The sequence below is a fragment of the Podarcis gaigeae genome (genome assembly GCF_964106915.1).
Source record: "Podarcis gaigeae genome assembly, chromosome: 7".
Classification (NCBI taxonomy): domain Eukaryota; kingdom Metazoa; phylum Chordata; class Lepidosauria; order Squamata; family Lacertidae; genus Podarcis; species Podarcis gaigeae.
Window position 1 is genome coordinate 6,140,043 of NC_139683.1, and position 14,811 is coordinate 6,154,853.

The window sequence follows — 14,811 nt, forward strand, 5'->3', positions numbered from 1 at the left end:
TTCCCTTAAGGTAAACTTCGAAGCTGTCCATTGAAATAACCACAATCTGACTCCTTTCCAAGTCACTGTGGTTTGAACGCTGAGTTTAGAGGCATCATAGATTGCTCCTTCAAGGTAGAAAATCAGATATATAAGCTAATCGCCAAATGGCACTTCAAAACTTACATTGTGGTCACCACAACAGAATGTTTAGGTGCCCTTTTTTTTTGCTGCAAAAAAATATTATTGTTCATTTCATTTCTATACTGCTTTATATTTTAAAGGGGGATAATCTCAAAGCTGTTTGCAACACAGCAAACAAATCCAGAATAAAATTCAACCTTCATGGGAAATATTTCAGATCCTTTCCTATGTGACATTTTGCTTTTCCTCATATTTATTTACTGACTTTATAGAGCTGCTCCATAGCAGAAGTCCTCTTAAGAAGCCAGTGAGGGGCAGTGGTTCTCAGCCTGTGGGTCCCCAGGTGTTGTTGGACTACAACTCCCATCATCCCTGAGCTCTGGCCTTGCTAGCTAGGGGTGATGGGGGTTGTAGTTCGACAACATCTGGGGACCCACAGGTTGAGAAAGGCTGGATTAGAGGGTCGGACTAGGAACTGGGAGATCAGGGTTCAAAGCCCCACTCCGTCATGAAACCCACAAGGTGACCTTGGAGTCAGTTGCAGTCCCTTAACCTACCTCACAGGGTCGTCGTAGAGATTAACGGGGTTCTAGCCCAGGGGTCAGCAAACATTTCCAGCAGGGGGCCAGTCCACTGTCCCTCAAACCTTGTGGGGGGCCGGACTATATTTTGAAAAAAATAATGAACAAATTCCTATGCCCCCCCCCAATAACCCAGAGATGCATTTTAAATAAAAGCACACATTCTACTCATGTGAAAACACGCTGATTCCTGGAACGTCTGCGCACCAGATTTAGAAGGTTATTGGGCCGGATCCGGCCCTGGGGCCTTAGGTTGACTACCCCTGTTGTACAGAAAGCCAAGGAAAGTGAAATTGCAAGAAGAAGAAGAGTTTGGATTTGATATCCCGCTTTATCACTACCCTAAGGAGTCTCAAAGCGGCTAACATTCTCCTTTCCCTTCCTCCCCCACAACAAACACTCTGTGAGGTGAGTGGGGCTGAGAGACTTCAAAGAAGTGTGACTGGCCCAAGGTCACCCAGCAGCTGCATGTGGAGGAGTGGGGAATCGAACCCGGTTCACCAGATTACTGCTCTTAACCACTACACCACACTAGCAGCCTCGAGCCATTTCAGGATCGGCGTGGGTGGCTGAGGGAAGGAGGCGAAGAACAGGAGTTCGAATGCACCCAAAGCCCAGGTGGAACGGGAGTAGAAGTGACTCAGGCCCTTTTAAGGGCGGGAAAGTTCCTGATCGTACATGTACAGCGATTGGCGTTGCTCGCCCCCAGAGAGCAGTGCAATTAAGATGGCTATCTTCAGCTGCTTAATCTGACAGCGTGCCAATGCTTTTTCCTTAAGCAATGGTAAATCAGCATTGCAGGAGCTCCATTCCTGCTCGGGGGCTAATATTTGCAACTCCCCCCGACAGCAGCTTCTTCCTAAAAAATGCAGGCCGCTTCGTCTGCTAGCAACAACGCAGACCCAGCTCTTCTGTGCGCCATGTGAGATGCATTCAGCAGCTGCAGGGCTCTGTCTGCCAACCCAAACACATTTCTGCCTGGCCAGAGTTCGCTTTGCTGTTGGCATCTCTTGATTTTCCCAGACGATAATGCCCACCTGTTTTGCAGGGCACGGCTGAGGGCTGGAATGTGGAGAGGCATCCTTGAAATCTCTGGGTGTGCCTTCGCTTTTCCTTTGTCGTAATGCTGTGTGGGCCATGCACTGAGAAACAGGGTAACTTTATCCTATACTTTGCGGACTTTGCAGAATGGATAGGTTTGATCTTCTTGCAGTCCATGGGACTCTCAAGAGTCTCCTCCAGCACCGTAATTGAAAAGCATCAATCAGCCTTCTTTATGGTCCAGCTCTCACTTGCATACATCACTACTGGGAAAACCATGGCTTTAACTATACGGACTTTTGTTGGCAAGGTGATGTCTCTGCTTTTTAAGATGCTGTCTAGGTTTGTCATTGCTTTTCTCCCAAGAAGCAGGCGTCTTTTAATTTCGTGGCTGCTGTCACCACCTGCAGTGATCATGGAGCCCAAGAAAGTAAAATCTCTCACTGCCTCCATTTCTTCCAGTCACACAGTTTACCTGAAGACAAATTGCATGCTGCTTATTGATGCCAGGGTCCCCGCGCTAATATTTCCCAGAAACATCCCATTGACAGCTATCTGTCAGGGATCCTTTACAGTGGTACCTTGGTGCCTTGGTACTTGAAGCAGAGGAGGGGGGTCAAGAAGCCATTTAAGAATCCAGGGAATCTCCCTCTCCTGCTATGACAAGCTCCCCTCCTCACTGGTCTCCAAGAATGTGCAGAATAAGGAGAACAGAGGCCAGAGGTGCACAGACCCAGCTGGCGCCTCCATGGGAAACATCTGGAAGAGGAGGAGCCTTAGAGAGTCCTGGCAGCTGTTCACTGGGGGCAAGACCTGCTACTGTGGGTTGCAAAGGTGTCTGCCCATTTCCTCAAGGAAAGAGTTAACTTCCGCGTCTGGCTCCTGATTTGCGGCACCACCACCGAGAGTGTTCTCCAGCCCCTTTAACCTTCAAGCCCGGACCCAAAACTTCAGGCTGCACTCAGTCAGCTTGCAGGGCTCCCAGCCAAGGTGTCACAAGGGGGTTGCACATGTGATATGGATAAATGCTGCATCGGTTTAAGCCCAAAAGCGGGAAATGGTGGGCAGGTATAGACTGTAATTTAGCAGGAAAAGTGCAGAATCTGCTGCCTTTTAATTTCGCTAGACGGCCTCCCTCTTTGTCCTTCCACCAGCAGGTGAAACCTTCTTGTTCCAACAGGCTGTTAGCAACTGGCTGCTTTTAATGAAAGGGCTAGTGCTGTTTTATTGTAATTATCTGTGCATTTAAAACATAGTCTGAAGCATATAGTTTTACTTCTGTCCGTGTTTACTCGTTCGGTGTCGATTCTTCTATGTTTTTATCCGTACGTCTCCTTGAGTCCCATCATGAGGAAAGGCTGGGTATAAATAAATAAATACGGAAGAAGAAGAAGAATAACAACCATTTTAGATGAAATGTGCTTGAAAGTGTTTGTGCAGCACCAGATGCCATCTCAAAATTCAGAGGTGTTATGATTTCCAGTTACGGAGCTCAGGTGCTCTTAAATAACGCAACAGGCATTGCAGGAATCTAACTGCAGATCCAGTTTGGCCCGTAATCCTTGCTTCTGTATTCCTAAGGCAGCTTGCCAATAATTTATCTGACTTGTAGTCATGTTCCTTATTACGGAGGTGCAGAACCTGTCAGACTCCAAGCCCCCATCACCCTCAGTTAGCATGGGCAATGGTCAGGGTTGATGGGAGTTGTAGTTCAGTAGCACCCGGATGGTGTCAGGTTTGTTGTTGTTGAGTCATTCAGTTGTGTCTGACTCTTCGTGACCCCATGGACCAGAGCACGCCAGGCACTCCTGTCTTCCACTGCCTCCCGCAGTTTGGCCAAACTCATGCTGGTAGCCTTGAGAACACTGTCCCACCATCTCATCCTCTGTCGTCCCCTTCTCCTTGTGCCCTCCATCTTTCCCAACATCAGGGTCTTTTCCAGGGAGTCTTCTCTTCTCATGCGGTGGCCAAAGTATTGGAGCCTCAGCTTCATGATCTGTCCTTCCAGTGAGCACTCAAGGCTGATTTCCTTCAGAATGGATAGGTTTGATCTTTTTGCTGTCCATGGGACTCTCAAGAGTCTCCTCCAGCACCAGAATTCAAAAGCATCAATTCTTCGGCGATCAGGCACAGTTCTCTGCTCTAAACTTTCATTCCCTCACCTCTCCTACTCTTTAAAGATCCCCTTGATTTCTGCCTCTGTGGGATTGTGAGGCCTCAGGCTGGAACTTTATTATTATTACTTTTTAAAAAATTAATCTGAGGTTAAAGTGCTTGTTTTTCCGAAGTATATTGCACCTAGCAATAAATAGCACCCTTGCCAAATGAAATCCAAACAGCAGGGCGAGATTTCTTTGGCGATCACTTGTAACTGAAACTATCAACAGAACTGTACGGAACAAGCTTATATTTTCAGAGCAAAATATCTTCTTGAATTATATACCCAACACATGGAACCTTTTGTAAAAGGACAATGTGAGTGGACTCTCTGTGCCCTTACCACAGCAAAAAGACTGATCCTGGTGAATTGGAAAAATAAAAATGCATCTCCCTTCTAAGATTGGATTGAAGACTTACATAAACTTGCAACATATGTACAACTTGCATACAAACACGGAATTTCCATGCAGAAATTCAGTGATATTTGGAATCTATTCCAAATATGACCTCTATAACCTCCTTCCCAATTTTCCGCAAATTGGTGGCTCTCGTTGTTCAATTCAAAATCCTTTATTAGGCATAACACACCACACATTCACTAACAAGCATCATATACAGACTGTATAAAATACGGGCTCAGCAAACACAGTTTATCCCAGTCTTATTCTTAACTCCAAGAAATAAATTGATGAACATAGATAATATAATACAACATAGCAACATCACCTACCATTAAAAACCATTCTCGTTGTTGCTGTTGTTGTTTAGTCGTTTAGTCGTGTCCAGCTCTTCATGACCCCATGGACCAGAGCACGCCAGGCACTCCTGTTTTCCACTGCCTCCCGCAGTTTGGTCAAACTCATGCTGGTAGCTTCGAGAACACTATCCAACCCCTCAGGGCTGATTTCCTTCAGACTGGAGAGGTTTGATCTTCTTGCAGTCCATGGGACTCTCAAGAGTCTCCTCCAGTGCCATAATTCAAAAGCATCAATTCTTCGGCAATCAGCCTTCTTTATGGTCCAGCTCTCACTTCCATACATCACATGCCTTAATTTCTGCAGTAACCAGACGCATGTCTCCCAAGATGGTTCAGAATCCATTTCCTTAAGGACATAGCCTTGAACAGGACCCACGGCAGGAAAGAGAAATGTCCCGCCGCAACTTGACCTCGGATTGTCCACCACCAGAAACTTCCAAACTTTGTTCCATTTTAGCTCAGCTGGGATGGCATGAGACTCTTCATCTCAGGGTTGTGGGTTCGAATCCCATGTTGAGCAAAGGATTCCTATGTTGCAGGGGGTTGACCCTCTAGATGACCCTCAGAGTCCCTTCCAACTCTACAACGCTATGATTGGTGCTTCTGTGGTGCAGTGGGTCAGTGCGTCAAGCTGTTAAGCAGAAGACTGGTGGTTCGAGCTTTTGTAAACAAAATCTGCCCTTTTCCCCTTATGGGGTACCCAAGAGTCCTTATATAGATTCCCTATTGGTAGGAGAAAATAACAGAGCATATTGAGAAGCAAAGCAGCTAGTAAGCCTGATCTTTATTTATCTGTTGCAACAGGGTGCTCCCCTCACACGAAGGAAAGGAGGAGGACCCAGAACAAAGGTGTGCCTGCCCTTATATGTGTAGACATTTTAAATTCCCTGCCCTGGAGCTCAAGACCACCCCTCCATACATCATAATGAAGCCTTATTTACCTAGGGACCCATCAGCCTCGCCATCCCCGGACCTTGGAGGGAACAAAAGTACCAGGAAAGCAAAATCTTCTTTGGAGAAAAAGAGTTTATTGCAATCTGTGCACAGAGACAACCAGCAGGATAGCTCCTGAAAAACTGGTTGTGAAGCAATGTACTTCAGCAGACTTTCTTATACTTTTCTGAACATTCTCCCCCCTCCCATACCTTCTCCAAACTTCCCCAATCAGCTGGCAAATGTTCAACTTATTCCCTTATATGGCACATCTATATTGCTTGCTAAACACATCTATACTGCTTGCTAAACATTCCATCTTCCTCATACCTATCTTTCTGCTGGCTAAGCACTCCCCCCTCCCCTCTTGCTTGTACGTGTCTCTTTGCTAAAGCAGGAAATGCAAGGCAGGAAACGGCCTCCTTAGCAGGCTGGTTAGATTTGCAAACAGCTGCAATTTCTTGCTAGCTGGCAAGGCAGGAAATGGACTCTTGACCTGCCAGACAGACTTAGCAAACAGCCACTGACCACAATTGCAGAAGTAAGCTTGATGCAAAAACTCACTATGTGCAGATAATATTGCAAGTAAAATTCCTTCTTAGGTACAAGGTACAGAGTGAGTGAGTGACCCTTCCCATCTCCCTTCAATAATACATCACAGAAGGGGTGTAACCCAAAACCACCCCCCTCTAACATCATACCTATGTCTCAGAAAAGGTGGTCTACAACAGAAATTTGAATGTTGTTGTTTTTCCTGTTTGCCAGGTTAACTGATAATGCCTTATCTGATTGCCTTTCCTGGTAGTTTGGCCATTCCTTTGAAATGGTGATTACTAAATTCCTGTAACAATGGGAAGGCTCCCTGACCCCCTCCCTCCTTGCAGAGAAAACATTTGGTCAGTTTGGGAGTCAAAATGGTTTCAGGTCAGTCTTCCCGTGCTGATCTATGTACGTGCTTGGTTGGTACATTTATGAACATTTATTATATATATAAGACCTTAAAAGTTTTATAACAGAGCCCACCCAGGGATGCCTGTGGGCAGGATTCTAATTCTATGACTGGCTGCATTGCTCATGCAAGAGGGAGAGACAGTGTGGAGCGATATGGTTGGATAATGTTGGAGCAGGACCAGGAGGACCAGGGTTCGAATCTCCGTTCCACTATCCATGAAGTTCAATGGGAGACCTTGGGCCAGTCGCCATCTCTTAGCCGCTCCTACCTCACAGGGTTGTTGTGAGCAGGAAATGGGGAGGGGGGTAACCACATACACCACCTTGAGCTCCTTGGGAAATAGCGCTGGCATATAAATGCAAGAATATCAAACCTCTCCATTCTTAAGGAAATCAGCCCTGGGTGCTCACTGGAAGGACAGATCGTGAAGCTGAGGCTCCAAGACTTTGGCCACCTCCTGAGAAGAGAAGACTCCCTGGAAAAGACCCTGATGTTGGGAAAGATGGAGAGCACAAGGAGAAGGGGACGGCAGAGGACGAGATGGTTGGATAGTGTTCATGAAGCTACCAGCATGAGTTTGACCAAACTGCAGGAGGCAGTGGAAGACAGGAGTGCCTGGAGTGCTCTGGTCCAGGGGGTCACAAAGAGTCGGACATGACTAAACGACTAAACAACAACAACAACATAAATGTGATAAAGAATAACAAATTGTAATAAACAAAAACAGCCCTTATTCCCTTATGGGGAACACAAGAGCCCTTACAGAGTCCTTTACAGGTTCTCTGTCAGTAGGAGAAAATAACAGAGGCCAACCAGAGACTATTGAGAAGCAAAGCAGCTAGTAAGCCTGATCTCTATTAAACTATTGCAACAGGGTGCTCCCCTCACACGCAGGAAAGGAGGAGGACCCAGAACAAAGGTGTGCCCGCCCTTATATAGACATTTTAAATTGCCCGCCCTGGAGTCCAAGACCACCCCCAGAAACATCATACCTACATCACAGAAGGGGTGTAACTCAAGACCACCCCCCAGACACATCATACCTACATCACAGAAAAGGCGGTCTACAACAGAAATCTGAGTGTGTTGTTTATCTCCTGCCTGGCAGGTTACCTGTTAATGGTCACTTGACTGGATACCCTGGGGAGCCTGGCCAGTCTTTTGTAATGACAAATACTTAGTTCCTGAGCCAGGTCACAGGCTTACCCTATTCATAACCAGACAAACCCTTAAGACAGGATTTGTGAAGGAAAAGACAATAGGGAGGCATTTACATTTTCCTTTGACCTTGCAGAGAAAACATTTGGTCAGTTTGGAAGTCAAAATGGTTTCAGGGCTGTTTTCCTGTGCTGCTTCAGACATGTGGTTTATATATTTATGTACGTGTTTGCTTGATATTCATTTATGAACATTTATTATTATATATAAGACCTTAATTTTTTAATTTCAAAATGAACCAAACAGATTGGCGGAGATCACCTGCCCTTTTTATATATTTCTTTTTATATATTTCTTTGTTTTTCTTGCTTCCTCGGAAGACTAGGCTTTTGCAAAAAGAAACCCGACTCCTTCTGTTCGCTGTGGACCCTTTGAGCTCTCCACACACACACACACACCCCTCAATCCGTTAAGGAAGATGGAGGAACGCTCAGAGCTGGATTTCCCCACTCGCAAGTCCCACCCAGAAATGCACATCTGCTGAAGTTATCAGAGGGTGGAAACTCAAAAGTCAAACGGAGGTTAAATCTCAGCAGGAGCTCCATGTGCTGCTTGGCACCAGAGCTATCGCAAGCAGGGGAGAGGAGAGGCCAGTTCTGCTGGCCCAACTGCGCTTAGACACTCTGTCCTCTGTTTGCACTAGGAAAACCTGGCTGGAGGTTTGGGCTGACATTCCTGCAGCCAGCCACGTCCCGCGCAGGAGTGGGTGGGTGCTTGGGTGCTGTTCTGGGTCCTCGCCGCCAGGGCTGGATTTAGGTTTGATGAGGCCCTAAGCTACTAAAGGTAATGGGGCCCTTTATATGTCCAGCTGTCCTTTGTCAACAGCAAATGGTCGCTGTTTTTTGTTGCTGAATAGATGCTATATGGTAATTTATGGACCTAGTAGCTATCTGGGACACGGGTGGCGCTGTGGGTTAAACCACAGAGCCTAGGACTTGCAGATCAGAAGGTCGGAGGTTCGGATCCCCACGACGGGGTGAGCTCCCGTTGCTTGGTCCCTGCTCCTGCCAACCTAGCAGTTCGAAAGCACATCAAAGTGCAAGTAGATAAATAGGTACCACTCCAGCGGGAAGGTAAATGGCATTTCCGTGCGCTGCTCTGGTTCGCCAGATGCAGCTTAGTCATACTGGCCACATGACCCGGAAGCTGTACGCCGGCTCCCTCGGCCAATAAAGCGAGATGAGCGCTGCAACCCCAGAGTCGGTCATGACTCGACTTAATGGTCAGTGGTCCCTTTACCTTTACCTTTAATAGGTATCTAAAGCCATTTGCACATGTTGCCATGCAACCAGTCCATACAGAATGTTGTTGTTGTTGTTTAGTCATTTAGTCATGTCCGACTCTTCGTGACCCCCTGGACCAGAACACACCAGGCACTTCTGTCTTCCACTGCCTCCCACAGTTTGGTCAAACTCATGCTGGTAGCTTCAAGAACACTGTCCAACCATCTTGTCCTCTGTCGTCCCCTTCTCCTTGTACCCTCCATCTTTCCCAACATCAGGGTCTTTTCCAGGGAGTCTTCTCTTCTCATGAGGTGGCCAAAGTCTTGGAGCCTCAGCTTCAGGATCTGTCCTTCCAGTGAGCACTCAGGGCTGATTTCTTTCAGAATGGATAGGTTTGATCTTCTTGCAGTCCATGGGACTCTCAAGAGTCTCCTCCAGCACCAGAATTCAAAAGCATCCATTCTTCGGCAATCAGCCTTCTTTATGATCCAGCTTTCACTTCCATGCATCACTACAGTGGTACCTCAGGTTAAGAACTTAATTCGTTCTGGAGGTCTGTTCTTAACCTGAAACTTTTCTTAACCTGAGGTACCACTTTAGTTTATGGGGCCTCCTGTGGCTGCAGCTCCGCAGGAGCACAATTTCAGTTCTCATCCTGAAGCAAAGTTCTTAACTCAAGGTACTATTTCTGGGTGAGCGGAGTCTGTAACCTGAAGCGCCTGTAACCCAAGGTACCACTGTACTGGGAAAACCATAGCTTTAAATATACAGACCTTTGTGGGCAGAATGCAGAATGTAGGTACCCTATATATAGAAATGAGCAAACCAGTGATATTTTAGGGATCAGGCTAGCAGGATGGGCCCATTACTTAGATCATAGGAGCCTACACAACACAATACACTGTTGCTGTATATAGGTTTATTTTATTTGTTTTTTATCTTATATTTTGGAAATGTACATCCAGGTTGTTTTTTTCTGTTGGGGCCCTAAGCTATAGCTTGTTTAGCTTATACATAAATCCTGCACTGCTCACTGCCATGTGTCGCATCCAAGGCAGCAAAAGAGGCTAGCCGATTTTATGAGAAATATCTCCCCCTTTTCTCCTTCCCTCAATGCTTCTCTGTGCGCAACACAGACCTCTGCATGCCCTTTCTGCTTTCAAGGGCGCAGCCTGCAAAAGGAAGCTTTTGTTCAGTCCTGGATGCGAAACATATGGCTGGAAAGTGAGGGGCGGCCGAGGCCAAACTCATGGCGAGCACTTAAGGCAGGAGAGACGTTCCTGGGGACCGTGACTGTTCCGGCGCATTAGGCCGATGTTCAAAGCTGGCTTTTAATAAAGAATGGAATGCTCACGCAATGGAAGGTCAGCTTTGGGTAAAGAGGCCTTGAACTGGACGTTATTCAAAGTCTCCTAACTGTTCATTTTGAAGTGCCCGTCTACAAATGAAATTCAATAATCCTGCAGCAATAAGTAGATATCTGGCAGCCGCTGGGCCAAATCCAGCCCATAGGTAGGCAGTCAACAGTGGCCACCCAGTGGCTGAAATTAAGCTGCATTAGAATCAAATATAGGAATGCGGGTGGCACTGTGGGTTAAACCACAGAGCCTAGGGCTTGCCAATCAGAAGGTCAGCGGTTCGAATCCCTGCGTCGGGGTGAGCTCCCGTTGCTTGGTCCCTGCTCCTGCCAACCTAGCAGTTCAAAAGCATGTCAAAGTGCAAGTAGATAAATAGGTACCACTCCGGCGGGAAGGTAAACGGCATTTCCGTGCACTGTTTCGCCAGAAGCAGCTTAGTCATGCTGGCCACATGATCCGGAAGCTGTATGCCAGCTCCCTCGGCCAATAAAGCAAGATGAGTGCCGCAACCCCAGAGTCGGTCACGACTGGACCTAATGCTCAGGGGTCCTTTTACCTTTACCTTTAGAATCAAATATATGCTCCCAGTTTCGGACTATATGGAACTGGCGGAAATGACTGGCAGAATCCGAGACCAGGGAGAAGAGTTGGTGGAAGAAGATTGGAAGAAATTTAAAGACTATTTGCAGAAATATTGTAAAATTAATGAATGTTAAAATGATGTTGGATTGAAACGAAATGGCTTTAGCAACAAGGTTAAAAAGAGTATGAAAAATGGATTGATAATCAGATGAAAATACGAAGCTATAATATGTTAAGATATAGAATTAAGATAAAAACAAAGAGGGAAAGGATTTGCTGAATCAACCATGTGAACTGGAATACAAAAATGGGAGGTGTGAGGTGGTCAGGAAACAAGTAAACAAAATATAAGACATGAAAAGATTTATTTCTTTTTAATTGTTTTTTTTTATATTTTTCATGTATTTTGTATTTTTTCTTTATATTTTTGTACCTTTTTTGTTATCCTTGTTTTTTCTTTCTTTATTCTGTAACTTTGTTTTGTCTGTAAAACTTAATAAATATCATTATAAAAAAAACAAATATATGCTCCCAGTTTCATGCATGTTGACTCTCCAAGTTACTAACCCTCATTGAGGCGAGTTCTTTTCCTTCCAGATCAACTCTTTGCATGTTCAGCTGCCGCTACTAGGCTTAAGCTTCCCAGGCTCTGTGTCCCCTGAGACACCATTGTGCCTACTTACCTGAAAGCCAGGTAGGATTTATATACTGACAGATATATATTATGGTCCAGGCTGACACTGAGAGCTTGTTTTAAGGCCAAACCTCTGAGCATAAACCGAGTGCAACCATAGAACTCTCCCAACCATACTATGACTGTAGCGCATATTGAACTAGACTAGGCTTCCTTCTGAGTAGACGTGCACTGTTACAGAAATTATTATTATAGAAAGCTTTTCATTCATTCTAGGTATGTAAAAGCTTTCATCTGCATCAATAAAATGCAGTTATTTTCTCTTTGACTTACATATGCCTGAGGCAAACAATTTAACCATTAACACAGGGCGGTGTGGGAATAATGGTTAGTAATGGAAGTTTGTGTTGGTTATGAGGACATTGCTGATTTCTCCATTAATTTCTTTTGTTGCCCCACCTGGGAATGGGTAACTGAGTAAGATTGTCTTCCATGAGCACAGTTTTAACGGTGAGTCCATAAGTGACTGTGGAGGCCAATTCTGGATCCATATGTCCTTCCACAGTGGGGACATTGGTTTCCGGGCGAGAGCTGATCACAGTGTGGATTTGCCAAGCATGCCTTCCTCCTAGCACATTTCTCCCTTGGGTCCTGAGTTCAAGTGTCTTCAAAGCCCATGACACCTTTGGTAAACTGTTTTCCAATTGGAGCACTCGCAGGCCAGTGTTTCCCGGTTGTTATGCTACATTTTTAAAGATTTGCCTTGAGACAGTCTTTAAACCTCTTTTGTTGACCACCAGCATTACGCTTTCCATTTTTAAGTTCGGAATAGAGTAGTTGCTTTGGAAGACGATCATCAGGCATTGGCACAACATGGCCAGTCCAACGAAGTTGACGTCGAAGAATCATCGCTTCGACACTGGTGATCTTTGCTTCTTCCAGTACGTTGACATTAGTTCGCCTGTCTTCCCAAGTGATGCGTAGAATTTTTCAGAGACACCGTTGATGGAGTCTTTTGAGGAGCTGGAGATGGCGTTTATAAGTGGTCCACGTTTCACAAGCATGCAGTAAGGTTGGTAGTACAACAGCTTTGTAAACAAGCATTATGCTCCTTTCCAAAGGTTTCCAGCAACTAGTATTCAGACGCACTGAAGGAGAGCACAACTACCCTGGCTAGCAGCCACTGACAGACCTCTTTTCCATGAATGAGCCTGATTTTATCCATTTCCTTCTTTGATCTGGAGATCTTCTGTCTATGTGGGCGTCCTGGAGGCATCTGCATTGCCGCTAGATGAAGCAGGGTGCTGTCTTGCTCTGATACTGCAGGACTCTCCTCATGTCCATCCTTTCTCACCTTTGGTATGTTGGAATAACAGTTCAGCGATGCCACCTCCCGGCTGTGCATGAGCATTGCATGCAAGCAGAGGAACAGCCAGAGAGGATTCAACACTTGTTGTTGTTGTTTAGTCGTTTAGTCATGTCCGACTCTTCGTGACCCCCTGGACCAGAGCACGCCAGGCACTCCTGTCCTCCACTGCCTCCCGCAGTTTGGTCAAACTCATGCTGGTAGCTTCGAGAACACTGTCCCACCATCTCGTCCTCTGTCGTTCCCTTCTCCTTGTGCCCTCCATCTTTCCCAACATCAGGTTCTTTTCCAGGGAGTCTTCTCTTCTCATGAGGTGGCCAAAGTCTTGGAGCCTCAGCTTCAGGATCTGTCCTTCCAGTGAGCACTCAGGGCTGATTTCCTTCAGAATGGATAGGTTTGATCTTCTTGCAGTCCATGGGACTCTCAGGAGTCTCCTCCAGCACCATAATTCAAAAGCATCAATTCTTCCATACATCACTACTGGGAAAACCATAGCTTTAACATTCCCCACTTACTTTCCGTGTTAGTAAAGGTAAAGGGACCCCTGACCATAAGGTCCAGTTGTGGCCAACTCTGGGGTTATGGCGCTCATCTCACTTTATTGGCCGAGGGAGCCGGCGTACAGCCTCCAGGTCATGTGGCCAGCATGACTAAGTCGCTTCTGGTGAACCAGAGCAGCGCACAGAAACGCCATTTACCTTCCCGCTGGAGCAGTACCTATTTATCTACTTGCACTTTGATGTGCTTTCGAACTGCTAGGTTGGCTGGTTGGCTAGGTTAACTTTCCGTGTTATCCAGTCCTGGGCCGAGGCTGTTTAGGGCTTTAAAGGTCAGTACCAACACTTTGAATTGTGCTCAGAAACGTACTGGGAGCCAATGTAGGTCTTTCAGGGCCGGTGTTATGTGGTCTCGGTGGCCACTCCCAATCACCAGTCTAGCTGCTACATTCTGGATTAGTTGTAGTTTCTGGGTCACCTTCAAAGGTAGCTGTGATGGGATAATGAGCTGCTTGTGCGTAAAAAGCTGAATCCCTCAGAGCTTTGCATAGGTCTCAAAGCTCTGCCTTTACGGGAGCCCTCAAAGCATGACTCCCTCAATCGCTGGCAGTATCCGTCAGTGGACGCTTCCGGAATTTACGCCAACATAAGAATTCCTTAACGGAAACTCTACATCTGGATTCTCTGCGTGACAGTTTCCTGCGCGGAGTAGGCGTCCCCAGCGGAGGTCCTGAGCCCTCCCCGCTGTTCTCACTGGAAGCATCTTGGAGCCATCCCTCCGCCTGAGTTTCTGCAGGAACTCTCCCTCTCCCCCTGCTGGTTCCTTCCTCAGCATCTGAGGGTCTCTTAACCTCCTTGAGCCCTTCCACCACCTGACTCTCCGATGGCAGTTCCCTGACAGTAGCCCCACGCAGAGTACATTGCAGTAGTCCAAGCAAGTGATAACCAGAGCATGCACCACTCTGGCGAGGCAGTCCACAGGCAGGTAGGGTCTCATCCTGCGTACCTGGTGGAGCTGGTAAACAGCCGCCCTGGATACAGAATTAACCTGTGCCTCCATGGACAGCTGTGAGTCCAAAATGACTCCCAGGCTGCGCACCTGGCCCTTCAGTGGCACAGTTACGCCATTTAGGACCAGGGAGTCCTCCACACCTATCCCCTGTCCCCCAAGAACAGTACTTCTGTCTTGTCAGGATTCAACCTCAATGATTGCATTTATAGCCCACCTTTTTTGTCCAAAGAGCTCCGCTTCCTCATTTAATCGTCCCAACATCCCTGTGTGGTAGGTCGAGCTGTGAGGCAGCCACTGGCCCCAGGGAGCTTTATGGCAGAGTGGAGATTCGAACCCAGGTCCTAGTCCGATGCTCTAACCACTACACTGGCTCA

At 46.6% G+C, this 14,811-nt stretch overlaps 1 long non-coding RNA gene across 1 annotated transcript; it reads right to left on the minus strand.

Annotated features, from left to right (window-relative positions):
- Positions 1–7,367: 7,367 nt before the first annotated feature.
- Positions 7,368–7,899, minus strand: LOC310849079. The gene is made up of 2 exons (XR_014566766.1): positions 7,591–7,899; positions 7,368–7,539 (listed from the first exon to the last, which is right to left on the minus strand). It is a non-coding gene; the product is annotated as an uncharacterized lncRNA (long non-coding RNA).
- Between the last annotated feature and the right edge of the window lie 6,912 nt (positions 7,900–14,811).